The following is a 22,176-nucleotide window of genomic DNA, read 5'->3' as shown; positions in this document are numbered from 1 at the left end:
GCCAGGTGCTCCAGGTGTGCCCCTTCTGTGGGTTGTGCATGTCTTACTGTTGTGTTGAGGTGTGCTTGCTGTTTGCACATTAACAGGAGGAATTGGCTCTCAAGTTGACTGGTTGTGAGTACTGGCTGGTGACTACTGTGGAGGAGCTATTGTGCAAGGCCTGGCCCTAAGCAGTAGAATTCACTTTAGCAGGGCTCTGGTGCCAGTTGTTCCTTTGGGGGTGTCATCCTTGGATGTGGCCTAGGGTGGTTCTCCAGCTGAGACTAAAACCAGCCTCCATACATGCAGGCCAGGTCCCCCTGGGATGAACCTTGCCACAGACCAAGTTCAGCTGTAGTCTATGCCTTGCCCAGGGCCACCTGGCATGAGCCACCAAACAATCTTCAGGTGGCAGTTACCTACACTGGGCTTGGACATGCCTCCAGAGGCCAAGCTGCAAACTGAGGCAGCTGCCACTAGAGTTGGGCTTGCAGTTGCTCAGCAAGAGGTACAGGGCATCAGAGGGCAGATGCTATTTGTTTAAGTTTTGTGAAGCTTTGAAAGATTTTAGGAAAGTTTGCAGCAGCAGCCAAGATAGGCCATTTGTATGAAAAAGCCACTGAAGGTAGCTTGGGTGGGCCTGCACTGTGGAAGGGGTGGATTCTCAGTGAATAACCAGAGCAGGGCCATCATGTTGATAGCGACTCAGATGTGGTGTTTTGCTGCATCTGCATGCCTGGCAGGGGAAGGCTCAACAAAGGAACAATGGATTCTGCCAGCACTTCTGTCTGGGAGAAAGCTGCCCCTCCAGTTCTCACCTTGAAAACAGAAAACTCAATTCTTCCCTGTATATCCCTGATGGTTTTCGAGCAGCTTTCCCAGTGATGGAGCTCAGAATGAGTCATTCCATCACTGAGTAAGCCTGCGTTAAAGTTCTTTCAGAGGAATTTCAGTTGCCCTCTGTCTCACTCAGCCACATTCTTTGCTGATTTTCACAGCCAGATGTCATTGTAATTTCCCTTCCCAGCACTGGAATCCTTGGCTGGGGAGCCCAGTGTAGGGCTGGAAACTCTCATTCCTCCAGGGGGTTACCTCCACAACTGATATATCCCTTTTGATTTTTAACCGCCACATGTGAGTGTGAGACCAGCCTGTTGTGCATCTCTATCCCTCCTATCAGTCTCGAGGTGGCTTCTTCCATGTGTCCCCAGTTGTAGAACTTCTGTTCAGCTAGATTTCAGGCAATTCCCAATGACAGTTATTCTGTAATTTAGTTGTAATTTTGATATGATTGTGAGAACAGGACAACAAAGCATTTACCTACTTGGCTATCTTGACTGGAAGTCTTGGTGTTTGGATTTTCTGAATCGAGATTCTTTAAATTATAGTTTAAGCAACCTGCTACTTCATTTCTTCAACTACCATTAACTTTGTCTTTATTTCGAGATTTCTTTGTCTCTGATGTTATTCAACTCTGTGTGTATTCTAAGAGGAGTCCCTTGTTTATGCAAATGTTTATTAGTGCCTGCTATGTACCAAGAACTATGGTAGATGCTTGTGAGGTAATGAGAATAAAGGGAGAGGCTCCCACTCCCCCTAAAATTGATGGACTGAATCTAGTAATGTCAATTTTGTCTCTGGAGTGTGGACAGTAGATCCTTAGGGTCCAGAGAAAACGGGCTGAAATTTGGAGGGGACTCTGGCACCTGAGGATGTATGTAGTAAGGCTGCCCCTTCAGCTTTTTCAGCTTTGCAGAAATGCTGAGTGTATCACAGGGAAGGAGACTTGGAAAAGCAGAGGATTATTAAGCCCAGCCTATCCTTTTATTGAAGACCTCGATGGGCCAGAACTAGGGTAAAGTGAATGAGACACTTAGCTTTTAAATGGAAAATTTATGGAGCTGCCAAAAACCCCTCTATAATCAGGATCCAACAGGACTGGAATTGGGTGCATGAGTGAGGTGAGCCCTGCAAGGACAGAGTGAGATCCTGTCTTTATTCAAAATTTTGATATTTTTTTTCATTATGGATATTTTGATATTTTGTTAATCATGAATAAATTCATTTTGATCTTAAGAATATTGCATTAAAATGTTATTTCTCTTTATGGTTAAGATTTTTGCACCCCTAAATTCTGTGCCTGAAGCAAGTGCCTCACTTTTCTCATGCTAGTCCCAGCTCTGTCTCACAATGCAGTAATAGGTCACAGTATCTCTGTTAAGAAAAGTTTGCAATGCATCATTTTTATAATTGAGTTTATATAAGATTTTAAAAATTAATTTTTTTGAGGTATAATTGACATATAAATTATATTAGTTTCAGGTGTACAACATAATGATTCAATATTGATTCTATTATAATAAATCTAGTTAACATCTGTCACCATATGTAAGTTATGTACTCTTTTAATATGTATTTTGCACAATATATAATATATATTTTGATTTATGTAATTTTTTATATATGTATATATACAATTAAGTTGATCTCATGGAATCCTTAAAGGATACAGATAAAGCAAATACATGCATTATTTTTTGACTCAATATCTCTTAGTTTAGGTGAAAACTTCTACTGCACAGTGCCACACCTGGTTCTGGAGTTTAGTTGTCTGCATAGGCACTGAGTGCCCGCAAAGGACAGGTGAAGAAGAGAACTGATTGTATGCCCATGGTCTTGGCACAGTGAGACCACTGAGCTTTTCCCATTTCCGGTCCCCCATGAAATCTTTTGGCCCTCACCTCCTCTTATTGATCTGGGTCCCATGTCTCTGTTTTCTTCCGACCCTAATCTTCTCTTTGTTTCCTGATCTCCTCAACACCAGACTCCACTTTGTGTTTCATTCCTGACTTCTCCACCACTGGCATATATCTGTCTCCACGTTATTTTTCTACCATCTGGAACAAGTTCTAGAAGCCTAATTGACTTGTAAAGTGTGTCCTGTTTGGATGGTAAAACTCATCTTTCCTTCTTGTGACTCGAACCTACTGACCTTTTCTCATAAAACACTCATGTCCTATTTGCTACCCTGTGCTCAGTTGTCATTAGTTTGTGTTGACAGTTTTATTGTTTCCTGGTGACCCTGATCATCCACAATTACTATGGTATAGAGCAACCTATTTATTTCAAAGCTAAATGTGTGGAATAAAAATAAAAAATTCCATTCTAGGGAGAAAAATCCCAGTTTTTTAAGATATAACCTATTCATTCATGTGTATATAAATCCTATTGTAATTTTTCACTGAATTAGTGAGTAGGTCTCTTAAACATCCAGATAACAGTAGTGACTCTTGATTTTTTAGATTTCCTAGGTTCTTAAAATTGTGCATGTAAATAAACATCTAAGCAAATTTCTCATAGAAAACGAAATTGACCAAAAAGGAAATATTGCAACAATTACCAAACTTTAAAGTATTGACTGTAAATGAAGATGACTCCTTCAAAATATCCTGGATTTTGACAACATTAATGTATATTGAGAAAAATTGTGTGACCAGATCATAATCTGGAATTAAAAATAATGAAAGAAAAATAGTTTGGTATGTAGCAGTATAAAGTGAGGGTGAGGACACCAAGGGCTTTCTCTTGGTCACTGACACTGATTGCAGTATAAGCTGGGTAAGATGTGTATCATGTGGATGCCCTATGCTGGTAAGTGGACAACAGGGGCTAAAAATATAATGACTCCTACCCAGTAATCACTAAGCAATTAGTAATGCTGATATAAATTAGCATTACATAGCTATGGACTTATATGTAAGAATATTATTTATCTCTCATTATGAATTATAATAGTAGGGGACTGTGATTTGCTTTTAAAAGGTGAAAAGCAAATATAAAGATGCAGAAAGAAAAAAATTGTATGGTATGGTCCACAAGAGGCCAAAAAGTTTGGTATCTTTTCAGAAACAAATTGTCATTCTTCTATGTACATATGTACTGAGACTGAGCATAGAGTAAATTTTATTATTTTCCGTATTCTTCTTATAGTTCTGTGAGATTCATATCTTTTGGGAGAATGGACTAGGAATAAGAACATATCCATTTGTAGAAACATGCTCTTTACAGTTTATCTCTGGAATTATTGGTACATTTTATGAGTCAAATTGCCCAGGACTTTATACTGAGTTTCTTCAGAGAAGTGAAGGGAGGCAAAAGTAGCACTTCTCTGATGCTTTGGGATCCTTGCTAAGAAGCTATGTGAGAAGCACAAAGTATTGCTCTCATTTGGCAATCACGATTCTAAGGCATATTGAAGCAGACACTTGAGTGCTCCAAATGACAAGATAATCCAGATAAACTTTACGCGTCTTGCAGCTTTTGAAGTTTATAAAGCCAAATAGACTGGAAGGATAAAAGACAAACCAAGTTCCTAAGTTAGTTTGTATCATACATACACTTAATGTCTCTGCTTCATATGACTCTCAGCTGCCAGCAACAAATACCATAGCCAAGCCCTAGAGTCAACTCATATGCACATGGACAGTTCTATCACACATACATGCTGTGGTTACAGAAATGAGACTCTCTTATGTAACTTGCTTTCTCTTCATTAACGTAGTTCTGAATAATTAACTATGCTTCTCTACAATATTAGTCGTAAAAGAAAAATAGTTGTCCATTATGTAGATGATTCAAAATGCATTTAACCAATCCACTATAAGTAGATATTTACACTATATATTGGAATACTCCACATATCAACATGGAAACAGGTTGGATTTGACCTTTTAGGTTTCCTAAAACTGTTAATAAAAAAAAATGGAACCTGTGGAAGGGTCAGAAATCTTGTGAGTATTCTACAGTGGCGTCAGAGGGGCTTGGGTCCTATAGGTCAAGAGGAAGTGCTGAATGCTTAAGTAATAATCCATGTGAAGTCATTATTAAACTCTATCAAATGTATAAAGTCTTACACATTTAGACTAAGAAATTATTATTTTTCAACAAAGACTTGTTAATGATGCTTACCAGCTGAAGATATCAGCCTATATTTAATCATTAGGTAAAATTTACAGTTTTATTTTGAGTATATTTTCCTTTGAACAGCCTTAATATGGACTTATGTTTGGTGCAGTTTAAAAAGTGGACAACAGCTTTATAATTAGATGGATACATTTAGATTTACTAAGTCTGATGACTTATACTGTGCCAGTGTACCTAAGCAGAATGACATTTCTCAGAATACCCATTCTGGTTTGGTTTCTGGTTCAAGATACTCAGTAGAAAAAATTATACAAGATTTGGGAGGCCAAATCAAAGCTGAAGATATTTTGGTATTTTTAGAAGGTTGGTACATGCCAGACATGGTGGCAGCTCATACACATTGTTGCCTGTCTTCCGGCTCACCTTGCTGCTGTGGGGCGGTGGCACCCAGACCCATCTTGCCTCTAGCTTCCACCAGAGTTGCTCATTTAGCTTCTTTGAATCCTGGATCATGCAGCTCCATGGTTAGAGCACAGTTTTTCCTGCCCATCATCCAAGGTACCAGAGTTGGAAGTGATGAAAAGTAGATGCAATTTCCAGTTTGTTCTCACAGGTTCCATTTCATCTATCTTCTCATCCTCTTCCAGATTCCTTCCGAACAGCAGTCTGGCTAAGCTATAGGAATTGCATAAATTGCTTCACCAGCTCATGTAGGTATCTACAGTCTAGCTACTATGATAAATTTCTATTTGAGACCGTTCATAGCATTTCTGATTCCTTCTGATCGAATGCCGACTGCTACAATAACCCAACACACACACACACACACACACCCCACACACTGAACCTGAAAGGAAGCTTCAGGAAGATGCAACTAGGAGCAAGGCCTTGGCCACTGAGGAATGGATTGGGGGTGGAAATTGAAGAATGCTTTAGTATAGGGGCCTGTGTGTGAGATGTATAACATGTTTGAAAAAAATGTTAAGACTGTTTCAAGATGGAGAATCACCCTATGGACCTGAGAACATGGAGCCCAATTCCAGACACAAAAACTCTGGTAATTTAACAAAGAGAGAGCTCTATATATGCACAGTTAGTGGATCAAAATTTATAAACTTAAGACCCGTAGAATACATTGAATATGCATATAAGATAATTTAGGAAGAGGTCAGGGACCCAAATAGAAGGGTTATGGGAAAGCGTAGTAGACATTGGGTTGTTTTGCCTGCCTAGCACAAATTCTCCGATCTCCCAAGAATACCAGGGCTATTAGTGCATATGGCAACTCTCCGTGAATGAACAAAGGATGTTCCCTTTAGACAGATGATCCAGACTGGGGCAGCTGCCTTGGAGGCAGGAGGACATCATGCCTTTATTCTCTCACTTTACCACTCAGCTTGTGCCTTTGTACCTTGCACAGGCACAATGTCTGTGTACTTGCCTAACACTCTTAGTCCATGAGATTCAGACTGACTCCAGCCCATCCCATGTATGAGACTGGATATTTGACTGACTCCTGGCTACATTCCCACAGCTGATAATTCTAGGTGAAAAGAGACCTTTATTTACTCCCAGAGAAGTAGAATCATATTTGCCTGTCTTTGAGGAACATATTCCTTCCCGAATCCATTCCTGTAACCACAAGTATAATCTCTCATTTAAGCATTTGTTAATGGGCTGAATTGTGTCCCCCCAAAATCTATACTTTGAAGTCCTAACACTCAGTATCTCAAAATGTGACAGTGGAAATAAGGCCAATAAAGTGATAATTAAGGTAAAATGAGGTCATATAAATGAACCCTAATTTAATGTGACTCATGTCCTTATAAGAAGAAAAGATAGAAATAAGGACACAGACACATACAAAGTGAAGACCATGTGAAAACACAGATAGAAGATGGATATCTGCAAGCCAAAGATAGAGGCCTCAGAAGAAACCAATCCTGACGACACCTTGATCTTGGACTTTTAGCCTTCAGAGTTGTGAGAAAATAAGCTTCTGTTGTTTTAGCTACCCACTTTGTGTATTATGTCACTCTAGAAAATTAACATAGCATTGTTCTTGTTAAATGATTCAGTTTTTATAAAGAATATCAAATTAATATCTATTATCTATTTAGACACATGTCTGTATTTAACAAGTGACATAAGTAGCCCCACAATGAGTGTCCTTTTGAACTTGGGGCTCACTCACCATTTAGCAAAAATTAAACTGAAACATTTATAAAGGGAAGTTTGTTCTAAGGCCATTCATTTAATCCTTTCCACCAGATATTCGAAAGCTTACCCCTGGACCAAGTAAGCTAGATCTTCTTCTGTTGGTTCAGCATTAGATTGTGTTTAATAAGTTGCTTTTTGTTCAGGTGTCATCAGCATAGAAAAAAGAATATTTTAGAAGAGTCTCAAGAAGTATATTTCTGTGTCTACTAAAAGATTGCTACTCAAAACATTGCATAGAATTTTTGCTAGGAGGACCCTCAGGAGAAATTTCCAACTGACGTTAAGTATCCCAAATATATGGTCTTCTTATAATCAATTAATCCAGAGATTAATTTAGTGTTTATTTTTGCAAGGATGGCTAGAAAGTTAGGCAATGTTTCTTAAACTTAATGTGAAACTCTTCTTTAGAGTGAGTAGGGAAACATGACAAAATATCCATTTTAGAATAAAACTTGGTCTGATCAAAAAAATTTAAACTGTTTCTTTAGGTAAGGTTCAACCCCTACTAGGTAAAATTGCTTTGGTTTCCTCTCCCCTGGGTACACAAAGGGGCTTAAGTGGCTTTGTGGTGATGAATGGAGGAGCCCCAGTCATTTTCTGGTTCTTGAGTGTTTATTGGTTTCAGACCTTTGTTCTCTGCCAGGTCTACCACCTATACCTCTCACCAAGCCACCTAGTTCTACTTGCTACTGTGGCATCCCTTTGTCCCAGCACAGCAGACCCTACATTGGTATGGCTGACTCTCAACTCAGGTGCCGACAAGCCATGGGTCTTGAGAGAGGATGGACAGTGCTCACTCAGATCACCCTCTGTCTAAATCACATGGCCTGCTTTCTTAATTAGGCTGAGTGGCTATATATTGTTGTGAGGCCCACCACACATCTATCTCTTCCTTAAATCTCAAATGGAGAAAAAGGAGCAAGAGTTCATTCTCTGTGCAGTTTCTTCCCTTATTTAACACACATCACTCTCTCTGGGCAAAAGTCTGAGTGGGGACATCAGGAGATACAAGACTGAACACTCGAATCTCATTTCTTTCTTCATCTTCTGCTCCTGTAATTCTGCAAGCTAGAAATGGGAGGCATTTTTTTTTTTAAACCTACATTTGATCTCCTTCTACAATTAATCAAGAGACTGCCTGTGTATAGGTAGAAATGGGATTTTTCTCAACACTAAGAACTCAATGGGCATGGGTTTGCCAGGATTGGTTGTTGATAAACTAAAGGAGGAAATAATGGCATTTGGTAAATCTTTTCTCTCTAAAAAAATAATGGCTCTCAAGCTTCTTGACTTTCCACTAAATCCTGTTTCATATGTAAGATGCTGAATATTACATCAGTCTTTATTTTTATTTTTCTATCCCCAACACCTCTCCCCAGGCAGATGGAGGCTCTAGGACATGTACTTGGAAATACAAAACAAAGAAAGCACATTAATAATTTGAAAACTGTCCCCAATATATACTGTTATATTATAAATGATAATAAAAGATATACATCAGAAAATAAAGAGAAAAGAATGGCTTTAGAGGATAGAAGAAAAAGTAAATAATAAACTCTATGTGCTCAAAACATTTTTTTATTTTGTTTTTCTTTTTTTGTCCTAGCTACTGGGGACAGTCCTAAAGGCATAGATGCTAAGAAAAAAATAGTTGACAACTGGGCCATATTTTGGAAGCTCTTAATTTGGGGCATCTTCTATTGGTAGACATGAATTACATTGAAAATGAAATTTGAATTATGCTATGAGGTGGTTATCTTTGATCTAGTAAGAAAGTCAAGAGTTGAGATCAAGTATTTCTAAGGATATTAAGATGATGGCAAGTCATCCAAATGTTTTTTGCTTCAATTTTTTTCTTTACTTTTACCAAGTTTGATAAAACCATTCTCTTATCTTTCTTGCTGACATCAAAGGAATGTGGTGGTGGAAAAAAATGAAGAAGAATAAAAGTCCTTTTAGAAAGGCTGAGATATTAAATTTATTACATCATTTATTGTTATACATTAAGAATGGCAGCTTTCTTATTCTGTATCCTTAATAATGGAATCATTGCAAACTGATGGGCAGTTAAAGAGCTTGAAAAGAAGCACGTCTTCTCATTTCATTTCACATTTCCTCACTTCTTGTTTTGATTGGGAGTGAGATAAAAGGAGAACTTGGAAATGCACAGTGATTAGAAAGGGCAGTAGGAGAGCCCTGGCATGTGATATGAGGTGACAGGTGATTCTATGTAATAGCCAAGCTGCAGCAGGAAAAAGTAGAGCACTTTATAGTTAAAGAGTCACAGGAATGATTTCAGAGCAGGGTGATTTTCATTATGGAGCTTTATTATTTCTGCTTGAAGATTTTGAAAACTTTACAATTGGTTTAATTGTGGGCCTCCTGATTATCCTGTTTGTCCCCAAAGAATTCCCATTTTGACAAAAGGTGGTTACTAGCTTTCAATTTAATCTAGACCATGAATGTAAGATGTGTTTTTTGTTCCTTTTGCAGCGTGAACACAGATGTAGCACACTATCCTGGTCCCATTTTTTCTCCCCTAAATCCTACCCTTTTCCTTTCCAAGTTCTTGCCCTTCCCACCGCCCCCCGCCGCCGCCCCCGCCGAGTGCTTTAGTAGGAATAGGCATATGCTATCACTTTTTTTTTTTTTTTTGGAAAAATACTGTAATAAATAAAGGTAGGCCATGAATATATTCTGGTGATATGGTTTGTGAGAACTTTTTTTAAAGGTATCTTCTTGACAAATCCATTAGTATTGTCTTGATTAAAAAAAAAAAAAAACAGATGCCAGGGTGGTGTCTTCTTTTCTCCTAAGCACCTCTGAGCCCAGTGTACAAATAATATTTATATTCCAATTCACAGAAAAAAAAAAGGAACGTGAAAATATTTCATTGAAAGATGACAGCTTTAATGAACTTTAAAGGTTAACCTTAGTGCTAGTTAGCATATCTATTCATGTCTCCATCAGTCTATTGAATTACTCAGCTGAACATGCACACAAAAGCAAAACTTGAAAAAAATATCCAGAAAGCCAACATTAATAATTCATAAATACTGGAGGCTGGTGACTGACAATTTTCCCCCTACTGTGTTGAAGTCTGTTAAGAACTGAATCCTGATGGCTCCTAAGTTACTTTAGAAACTCAGTGAGCAACCCTGTCCAGGAATGTTAATGTTTCTGTAAGTGGTTAGCTGCTGAAACATATTGTGGATTTTCATCCCCTCAAGCACTTGTTCATGTTCCTTTGGATTAGTATAAGGTACGGCTTTTCATGAGATGTTTAACTGACAGTTTTTATATTTGAATTTCACAAACATCTGTGGACCATAAAGAACTCCAAATTCAGCCATAATCCTCTGTTACAAAGTAAATCGGCATTTTTGAACAGATTCCAGATACCAATTATAGCATTAATGAGGATACACAATCGCGTTGTCTGCTTGGGCAGGATTATAAGTGATGTTGCTCCTGACAGGGCTGGCTTGCCTCAGAACTTATCCTCCCTCTTCCATGTGCATAAAATTATACTTATCAAACCTTCCCAATAAAAATAGAAGCTATCAACATCTTTAGGTATTAACCATTTTCCCGGGGACATAGGGACAAATATTACCACTGTCGCCTGACAATGAATTGATTCCAAGCTCTTGTGTAGGAAAAATAAAACTCCAGGCTTAATGTTAATAGAAAGATTTAGCAAAGAGCTCCCATAGAGGGCTGAGAAGGGGACTTGGCAGATTCTGCTACTGGTACCAATTTTTTCACCTGCTTTTGATCAAAAGGGGTTTCATGGCTGCTATCTCTCTAGCTCACAATTGATATTTGTACCACTTGTCTATGATTAAACTCCCTTTTATGTTTTCCAATTTGAAGTTTTTAATTGTCATACCTGCTCTCTGGGGGAAAAAAAAATGAAGGTGTGTGGATATGGGGTCATCTCAGACTTGGGAAATGGTTATTTCCAAATGACATTTTCTCTTAGTTCTCACAAGTCAGCTTCTAAGTATGAAAGTATGGTGCCATTTCAATATTAAAAACTCTTACTTGACTTTCTACATTGTGGCATTAGAAATCAGTTTATGTTAAGGATAGTTAGAGAATGACTCCCTGCCCTTATTAGCAGCAAACTTGTTTCTAATTCTGTTAAATTACAGTTATGGTAACATTAATTAAAATCCTTCCTCATTAAAATCTTAGTCTTGTGAACTGTCACTAAAAGATCTATTTCAAGAAGATTTGCATGTTGTAGAGTAGAAACTCAAAATAATGGATCAATTAACTTAAGACATTAGCTTCAGTAGTAAGCAATAAATAAAGCCCAAAACATCTATCGAGCACCTTTCTTCTGTGAAGAACTTCACCAGGAACAATGAATGTGCTAGACATTCGTAATCGATGTAGTTTGAAATCCTGAACTGCTGATTAATAACTGTGTAAGTGCGGACAAACTGCCTAAATATTCTGAGCCTCCATTTTCTTGTCTGCAAATTGGAGGTAATAATATTTACCTAATAGGATTGTGGTGTAGATTAAATAAGATAATACAGAGAAAATATCTAACAGAATTAGCAGTAACTGCTATTTTCCTTTCCCACACATTAGAATTGAAACAATCTTTTCAAAAGATAATACATATGTGTAATTATGCATGTGTGTGTGTGTGTGGGGGGGTATGTATTTCTTCACCATATTCTTGGAAGATAGGAGAAGCAGAGGTTGATAACTTCTATTTTGTGGATAAAGACTTCTAGGCACAATAAAGTTACATGACTTGGCCAAGTTTAAATATAATTCAGAATTGAAACTTGAGTCAACAAATTTTCTTCATTTTATTTCAATGAGTATATACTGACTCTTTGCACCACCTTACAAGGAAGTTCAAATTAAATAATAAATACCTCTCTCCTAATTATTTCAATTAAAATTTGTCGTTATGCTGAAGGTTATAGGTAAATTTAACAGGAAAGAGAAAAATGTTTCAAAGATTACTGATGTGATATTTAGTGATTTATAATTTGAATAGAAAGAAAATTTATGTAATAATTATAATTGCTAATCATTATTTAAGACTAAGTATCAGAAATTGTGTTAAATATTATATATAAATGTTAATTTTTATTTCTTGCAACAATCTTATATTAATACTATTAGTATGTATAGTTTGTAGTTGAGGAAGGCACAGAAAGGTTAAGTAAATAGTCCAAAAATTACTTGTATTGTGGGTGATGAAGCTACTTTTCAAATGTAGAAGTGTAACCAGGATTCACATTACTTAATATATAAATTTTGTTGCCTAATCGCTTATATGAAATATAAAATTAATTATGATAAAGTGAAAATAATGTCTCAAAGTGTTCATGATTTTGACTTTCCTTGAGGTTTGGCTCCAAAGTTTCTTAAGAGAAAGAAAGAATTTTAAAGAATTCAATTAATACTTATTCTAGTCTATACGAATTTTAATTTTCATCATTTGTTCTTTTTTATTTAATATATAAAAAATGCAAAATTAAATAACATGGTCAAATGCAATGGTATAGATGATCTATCTTTTATATCTGTTACTGTATTTGCTTTATATAAAAGAAAATATTAATTATAAATTTGTTTCCAAACCCAAATTTAATTAAGATGGATTTGATGATAACATTTTTTCACTTACTTATATCATTTATTAGAAACCCTATCAACATCTTTTTTTTGAATTTTCTAGTCTCTCTCTGTGACCTATGAAGACTCATAGGAAAAGTGGTTCAGTCATTATTTCTCAGCTTGATAATATTTCAGAAAAAATTTAACTTAGAAATCCAAAATTCTTTCTGCCCAATACACATTTTAGAAAATCAATTTTTTTCCCTTGAGGATTCAAAGCAGCTTATAACACAGCGAACCAAAAAGAAAGTGACCAAAAAGAAATAAAACATTGGGATCAAAAAAAAAAGATGAGCATAATTATACAATCATAAGGCTTGAACTTTGTTGCCACAGTTGGCTTGTGTATTTGGCTCTAAGCCATTATATAATTCCTTGAGGGCAATGAGTGATATAATAAACACTGACCTCAATCATATTTTTATAACTTATAAGACACTAAATTTCATATGACTTGACTATATGATGACATTTGATAAAAGCTGAAGGTAAACATTAGTTTCTTAAGGATAACCCTGAAGTGTACCAAATATGTAACTTTCTGGTAGTTCAACTCACTTCAAGGATGCAAGTACCTAGAGAAGTTAATGAATTGTATAAATATTAAAAAAAAAATGTTTTCCCTATATTAGAATTATTTTGTAAAATCTTATTAATTTCTCAAATTTATAAAAAATATATAAAAATAAAAACTACAGAAATGATTCCTGAAAGTATAGTCTTTATATAAAAATACAAAGCAATCGAAACACTTACTAATCTTTTTCTCAACTCTTCTTCTCTTCCCTTTCTTAGAACCAGTATTAATAACCGGTGTGTATTAGTCCATTCCATAGTTGAGAATGTTAAAAATGCTAGATACAATGCTTTAAAACAAATGTTGGAGAGGATGAGAAAAAAAGGAACCCTTATACGCTGCTGGTGGGACTGTAAATTGGTACAGCCACTATGGAAAAAAGTATGAAGTTTCCTCAAAAAACTAAGAATTGATTTACCACATGGTCCAGCAATCCCTCTAATGGGTATTTACCCCAAAGACTGAAAACTCATATCCGAAAAGATATTTGCACATCGATGTTCATAGCAGCATTATTCACAGTGGCCAGGACATGGAAGGAACCTAAGTGTACTATAATAGGTGATTGACTAAAGAAGCTGTGGTACATATATACGATGGAATATTACTCAGCCATAAGAAGAGATGAAATACTGCCATTTGTAACAACATGAATGGACCTTGAGATAATTATGCTGAGTGAAGTAAACCAGACAGAAACAGTTGAAAACCACATATCACTTATATATGGGATATAAACCTAAAAGCAACAAATGAATAGGATAAACAAATAGAGACTCATGGATGTGGACTACAGACTAGTGGTCACAAGAAGGTTGGGGGTGGGGAAGGAGAGGGAAGAGAAATGGGGTACAGTGGGTCAAATATAGGGGATTAGGGGGGAGAGTGAAGTAGGTAAAGGGGATTAAATATATAGTAGCTGAAGGAAACAGGACTTTGGGTGGCAAACACATAATAGAATATACGTATGTCAAATTATAGTGTACACCTGAAAATTATATAATTGTATTAATCAATGTTGCCCCAGTAAACTTAATTTAAAAAAATTTAAAAATATTCTTTTTTTTTTTAAAGAAAGTTGTATGACTGAGTACATATATAGATATGATATAACTGGAATTCAGAGTCAGTTAGAAGGAAGGGAAGTAAGAGAAAACTGGAGCTGGTGTTTTTTTGCCTTGAGGAAATCTCTACTCTGTAAGCTAAACTCTAGGTTTTAAGAGTCCACATGTGGGAAATAGGAGATGAAGCTTATTACGCAGGCCAAATGGGATGCAGATCAGCATCTTTCACATAAAGCTTAAGTCAGCACTTTCATTTGGTATTCCCCAAAAATATACAATTGGCTGGCTCTCCATATCCATGGATTCTGCATCTGTGGATTCAACCAATGTGGATGAAGATATTTGAAAGAAAAGTTAGATTTTGCTGTAGTTAGTCTTACAATGTAGTTAGGCTTACAATGATTGCATCTGTACTGAACAGGTACTGACTTTTCTTGTCATTTATTCCCTAAACAACACAACATAACAACTATTTACATAGCATTTACATTATATTAGGTATTATAAGTAATCTAGAGATGATTTAAAATATATGGGAGGAGATGTGTGTGTGTGTGTGTGTGTGTGTGTGTGTGTGTGTGTTATGCAAATACTATAGCATCTGTGGATTTGGGTATATGGAGGAGGTCCTGGAAGCAATCCTCCGTGGATACAAAAGGACTACTTTATGTCCTTCATAAGGACACTTGCCTGTTTTGTCTTTGGCAAAACAAAGAAAAAGAAAAAGAAAAAGAAAATCTTCTTAGAGAATTTGAAAAAAAAAATGACACAATCACTAATATGGATAGAAAAACTCATCAATTAGAGAAATTTCAGGTTTTTAATGCTGTCAGGTTCATGCCAGGAAACAAACAAACAAAAATTCTATCTGGATGGATGCATAAACCACAAACTCAAGCAGAAGAGGCACAGAGCTTTTGACAGTTTCACGGTGCTCAGAAGACAAGAATTAGAATTCATAGCTCTCCAAAATGGAACTCTGATAAATATCCTAGGCTTTGACTCTCCTGAAGGGCTAAATGGTGGGAATAAGAATAAACTGAAAATGGACTAGGTCTTCTAAAAACAGACCTAAGACTTCAAATCATCTCAATCCCTGATTGGAAAAAAATGATCGGTCCCTCTCCCAACTGCCTGACTGGAAAAAAAAAAAAGTAAATTATCTCTGAAGGAAGAAAATAGCATTCAAACTTTCATGTTTCCTTTTTTTTTTTTTTAAACATTATGTCTAGGATTAAAAAAATGTTACTTAATATGCCAAGAGGACTAACTTGCTGAATTCTAAGGGGAAAAACATAAAAGCTACAAACCCATAGGTAATCTAGGTAATGACAACATCTTTAGAAATAGGTGGATGGAGAATTTCCCCAGAGAATTAAAACCTATAAAAATAATGCAGAGGGAATTCTATAACTGAAAAATTTATGAACTGAAATTAAGAACTCAGTAGATTGATTTAACAGGAGATTGGATAAAGCAGGAGAGAGAATTAGCGGAATCATTAAAAAGATCATAAAAGGAAGCATAACTGAAAGCTAACAAAGTGGAAAAAATGAATAATAAAAGCTACTTGATAAATCCAAAAAAGAGCAAGAAGAAAACAAAATGAACAGATTGGACAAATAGGAAACGAATGAGATTTAAGCAGATATATTTCAATAATTATCTTTCATAGAAATAGAGCAAATACTCTAATTAAAAGACCATAACAGCCAGACTGGTCAAAAATAAATCAAAATATATTTACAAAATATGTTCACATGACTTTAGTATATAACACAGAAAGGATGAATGTAAATACAAAGGGAGTATATTGTGCAGAAACTAACCTGAGGAAGCTGGTGTGGATTGTACTGCTGCTGCTACTACTACTAATATTAACACATCTAATAACAGAATATATTTTAAAAATAAGTATTACTAGACTGAAAGAGGAACACATCATGGTAATGAGAAGTCAATCCATCAAGAAGTTATAATTTCAACTTTGTATGTATCAAATAATAACACCTGATAATGTATAAGGCAAAACTGACAGAACTAGAATAATAAATAGACAAGCACACTACTATAGTAAAAGATTTTAACTGACACAATATGGACAGAAATATTCAGTAAGAATGGAGACATTATGATTTCTAATTTGACCTAATTAGCAAACATAACACTGGACTTCAAAATACACATTTTTTTTCAGGCGCACATGAAACATTATCCAAAATTGACTTTTTTCTGGGTCATAAGACAATTCTCAACAAATATCAATAGAATGAAATTATGAGTATGTATTCTGATCATAATAGAATTACGATAAAAGTTAATAATAAAAAGGTTTCTTGAAAATTCCCCAAATTTAGAAATTAACCAATTACCTTTTGAAATAACCCAAAGATCAAAGAAAGTTTTTACAAAGGAAGTTAGAAAATGTTTAACTGCTTGTTAATAAAAGCATCTTGAAACTTGGGGGATAGAGCCAAAGCCATGTTTAGAAGAAAAATTATAGTTTTCAATGTATATATTAGAAGAGAGACTGAAAAGTCAATGATCAGAGACTTTGCAGACGGGTGCTAGAATATAAACATCAAATTAAAACCAACAATAGTAAAAAGGAGGAAATAAAAAGATAAGAGGGAAATTAATAAAATAAACTACATATTATAATAGAAAGTATCAATAAAGACATTTGGCTCTTTAAAAAGACCATAAATAACCATAATCCTGTGGCAAGACTGATAAAGAAAAAAGAGAGAAACACAAATTATCAATATTTGGAGTAAAAAAGGAGACAACTACAGATTATAGAGTCATTAAAAATTCTTAGCAGGGTATTGTGAAAAAGTTCATCTCGATATATGTAAAAATTCAGGTAAAATAAAAAAATTATAGAAAACTACAATGTACCAAAATTGATTCAAGAAAGAATATTTGAAAAGTTTTTTATCAATTAAAGAAATTGAATCTACGGTTGAGCACTTTTCACAAATAAATCTCCATGCCTATATGGCTTCACTTCCAAATTCTTCCAAATATTTAAGGAAGAAATAATATCAATTTCAGACAAATTTTTCCAAAAATTGAAAAAAGCAAATTCTTTCCTATACTTTTCATGTGACCAATACATAGTATTGATACATAACTTGACATAGACAGCAAAATATATAGAAATTATAAGACAATGTTTTGAATATAGATACAAAAACCCTAAACAAAAATATTTAAAAAATGAATCCAGTGGTAATGGAGGTTATTATATCACAATCAAGTTATTTATTCCAATAATACAAGATCAATTTAACATTTGAAAATAATTGAAATCAGGTTAACTAAATCAAAAAAAAACCATATAGTTATCTCAATATAGGCAGAAAAAACATTTGATAAAATCTAAAAAAATGGTTCATGATAGAAACATTTAATGGCAGCTAGCAAACAAATGAAAAAGGAAAACATTCTCAGCCTGACGAAGAGCACTGTTATAAACTGAATTTATGTGTCCCTAAAATTTATATTTTGAAATCTTAATGCCCAATGGGATGGTATTAGGAAATGAGGCCTTTGGGAAGTGATTAATGTCTTTATAAATATGGCTCAAGAGAGTTTCCTTGCCCCTCCCACCACTTAGGAGGACACAGTAAGAAGTTGGCCATCCATAACCTGCAACAGGGCCTTCTTTAGAACCTGACCATGCTGGTACACTGAACTTGGACTCCCAGCCTCCAGAAACAAAAGAAATGAATTTCTGATGATTATAAGCTACCCAATCTGTGGTATTTGTTGTTGTAGCAGCCAAAATGGACTAAGACAGGTTTTCTACAAAATACCTGTAGCCAACATCATACTTAATAGTGACATGTTGAAAGCTTTCCCTCTTAATTAGAAACAACATAGGGTACTAGCTCCTGAAAGTAGGCAAGGAAAATAAAATAAATAATGATTGAAAATAATAAAATAAAAATTTCACTATTTACCGATGACATAAATGTAAAGATAGAAAATCCAGAAGAACTTTAAAGGGATTAAGTGAATTTAGCAAAACACTGGATAAAATGTCAACATAAAATTATCAATTGTTTTTCTGTACATTAGAAAATAAAATCTTTAAAAGCATGTATTTACAGTACCATCAAATAACATCAAATTTCTGGGAATAAATCTAATGAAAGATGTGAGAATTCTCTACACTGAAAATTAAATAACTTTATTCTAATTTATACGTGCCTACTGAGACTATGCTTTAGATGTTCTGCTTGTGGGGCTAATCTGTTGATGTCTAATACTAGCCACTGGGTGTGTTGGTCTGGAGCTCCTTGAGAGGAGTTCTTATGCAAGCCAAGGTCAGCCATTGCTTGTGACCAGCCAAAAGCTACATGATAGGAGCTACAAAGCTCTATGTAGTTGGTGGCTGCCTGTGCTAAACCTAGAGGCATGTAGGAGAGGTCATCCAGTCTACAGAGGCTGACCGCCACTAGTACCAGGCCTGGTGCAGCTGAGCGAAAAACCAGGCACCTTAAGGCCTGAAGCTATATGCCAGTTTCCTGCAAAACTCGGCAGTTTAATGAGCCTCTTGCTGTATGTGAGTTGAATGAGGCGGAGTCTCAGGGAGTTACCAGAGTGGGGCAAGTAGTGTTCCTCAGGTTAGTGCAGATTTAGCTTTGTTGTCAGCATTGATCCTGTGGCCACTTGCAAAAGTGTCAGTTTACACTGAGGCCAATCGTTACCCACCATGGGGTTCACAAACCCCTGAGATTTGTTCAAGAAATACTGCAGCTCAAGCTGGGGCCGGTTACCTGACATTGAAAATGTCATCTGAGGTGGGCAAGTGGAGACCTGTTGATTGCTGCCTAAGGAGATTCTTGTACATATTGGCTAGTATTAGACACCAACAGAGGCTGCTTGCCTGGCAACTAAATTGCCACAGGCAATTTGCACATTGGGTGAGGCAGTGCCTCAGGGAGTCAACGTGGTGGAGCCAGTGGATATCATCAGGCCAATGCAGATTCAGTTTTGGCTGTGCTGGAGGAGGGCTGAACACAGGCAAGATGGCGCCCACCTGAAGATTGCACGGAGAAGGGCTTAACAAAAGGACAATGGTGGTTCTCCTGCCAGCCCTCGCCCTGAAGCCACACAACTCAGTTTTTTCCTGTATGTCTCTAGCACCTCTGGAGCTGCTGTCCCTTCGCCGGAGCCCAGGGTGACAGTGCCTGTGAGTGAGTGAGTCTGTGTATGAGTGCTTTATGGGGATGTTTGGGTTTCCAGCTGCCTTCAGTGTCATCTGAATGTTCAAAATCCCCACTGATTTCCACAGCCAGAATTTGTGGGGACTCCTCTGGTTGGAACTGGAACTCTGCACTGGGGAGCCCCAGTATGGGGCTGAGGCCCCTCACTCCTCAGGGGGGACCTCTGCAGCTGATATATATCCCTCTTGATGCTTAATCACCACACATGGGGGTGGGGCCAGCCTGTTTCATGTCTCTGGCCCTCCTACTAGGATCCAGGTGGCCTCCTCTTTATATCCCCAGTTATAGAAGTCCTATTCTGCTAGTCTTCAGATTGTTCTCCAGGTTGACTGTTTCATAATTTAGTTGCAATTTTAATGAAGTCATGGGAAAAGGAAAGTACAGCATTTACTTACTCTATCACCTTGACTGGAACTCTCCAGTTTGATTTTATTTTTTAAAAAGTCTTCTATTAGAAAATTTTAAAGTTATATATCTATGTCTATAGCTATATATTTATATCTATATATTTTTTCAAAAGAGAAACAAAAAGTTGAACAGTAGTGTTGTCAATGAATTGAATATAATCTTTCACTCTTGTTCAGCTTTTAAATTGTTAGTATGAGCTGAAAGAAAGGAGAAAACCCAATAAACTCCAAGCTGGTTCCAAGAATGGCTTTCCTTTTTAGCCAGTGTTACATTTTTCACAGGATGGGGGAAATAGCTTTAGTAGTTGCATGCTGTTCTCTGGTAATACTTTTTAGAAATGCAAGAGTTAGTTGGCTGGGTAACTTGATTACTCTGGAGTGCATGTTATTAACAGAATGGAAAGGAATAAAAAAAATAATTTACATTAAGGTCACAGACATGCCATACAGTACAATTACTTAGAGTTTTATATCCAAAAAGCTACGATACTTTTTTTTCCTTATTCTTTTAGAGTGTGGTATTCTGATGAGGGGCTTTATAAGAAGGACGAAATGGATGTCAGCCCAAAAAAGCCCAAGAGATTGTTTTGTGAATGAAAAAGGCCTGATGCTGGGAACAAGTTCATATGAATTTTTCTTTATAGCTCTTTTCAATGAATTGTCATTATCTATGGGTAATCAATTCACTTCTTTTTGCCTTAGTTTTCACATGGAAATGATCATTATAGTTTTTATTATGTAAATGTTATATGCATAAATTAGGCAATCTATGAAATGCTTTTGCATACCTGAGAGAAAAGTGCAATGTTCTTCAAAATCATTACCTGGAGTCTCACTAAGCATTATTCACTTATCAGTAGAAATTATTATGAGAAAAGAGTATCTTGATGTTAATATTAGTCAAGACAGGTTAGGTTATGCTGTTGTAATAAATTAGTCTCCACCTCTCAGTGACTTAACAGAAAAAATTTAATATCCATTCATTCAATATATCCTACATTGATATCCTATTTGGGTCTACACAGAAAGCTTTGCTCCAAACAATTACTTAGAAACAGGCTTAAGGAGCTTCACCATTTTGTGTTGCTGTCATCTTAAAAGCATGGTTTCTAGAATCTCGTGACGGAGAATAAGAAAGAACTCATACCTGCTCTTAAATGCCTTGATCAGAAGTGGAATAAGTCACTGTTGCTCAATAACCAGTCATATAATTCCATCTACCTGCCAGAGACCTGGAAAGTGTAGTCCTATGTGCCTAAGAAGAAGCAGAAAACCACAGATGGATGAACACTACACTCTTAACCATAATCCATTGGAAGTCAGTAATTAAAATATGCAAAATGCTCAGCAAAAGGGAACCATTTACAAATTAGGTAAATCTTTATCACTTACCTCATGTATGTCATTACAGTAGTGTTCTAGTATTTCATTCTTGTTTTGATGGATGGCCAACAAAAATTACTGGGCTTTAAGATGAGGCATCAACATAGACACAGATTCTAACCTTAAGTGTCAGACTCTGAGCTTCTCTCTGAATATATATCAAACTGTGATCTTCTGATTCTATCAGTAAATTCTTAAATAGTTCATTTTTTCCTTCTAGGAGCCTGCTGTTGTGTTCTGGCTAGAGAGAACAGGACCAGGGCCAACTAAGATCTTGAAATTCAAGATAGAGGCATCTGGTCTGAATTTGCTGAGCAGCTTATTGAATCCTACATTAATCTAGGCACATGTAATTCAGAAACTTATAGAAAAGTAAAAGAGATAATTTATGTAAAAGTGCCTAGCCCAGTTCCTGGTTTGTCTATAGTAGGTATTCAATAATTGCACCTATACTTCCTTTGCAAAGGGAATAAAAATCATACTTATTTCTACTCTATAGGCTATAATATTTAGTGGGATTCTCAGGTAACAATATCCTTCCTACTTTTGTACTTCTTATCAGTTTCATAATTAAGAAGATATTAGAACTTCTGCTAAAGGTAGGACTTTGTATTATAAGCCATGCACTGGAGGTACAGCCGTGAACAATGCCAAGTTCCTGTTTGTGCTCTTGCAGTGTGGGAGTGGGGAGACAATGGGAGCAAAGAGAAAAAAAATAGATGAACAAGGAAAAT

General features: G+C 36.0%; 1 pseudogene; it reads right to left on the bottom strand.

Annotated features, from left to right (window-relative positions):
- Positions 1 to 13,430: 13,430 nt before the first annotated feature.
- On the bottom strand, positions 13,431 to 13,497 carry LOC118601035 (annotated as a pseudogene).
- Between the last annotated feature and the right edge of the window lie 8,679 nt (positions 13,498 to 22,176).

The sequence above is a fragment of the Rousettus aegyptiacus genome, unplaced genomic scaffold (assembly GCF_014176215.1).
Source record: "Rousettus aegyptiacus isolate mRouAeg1 unplaced genomic scaffold, mRouAeg1.p scaffold_m13_p_3, whole genome shotgun sequence".
NCBI lineage: Eukaryota > Metazoa > Chordata > Mammalia > Chiroptera > Pteropodidae > Rousettus > Rousettus aegyptiacus.
Note: the sequence above shows the minus strand (reverse complement) of the source record. Positions and strands in the feature narration are given on the sequence as shown.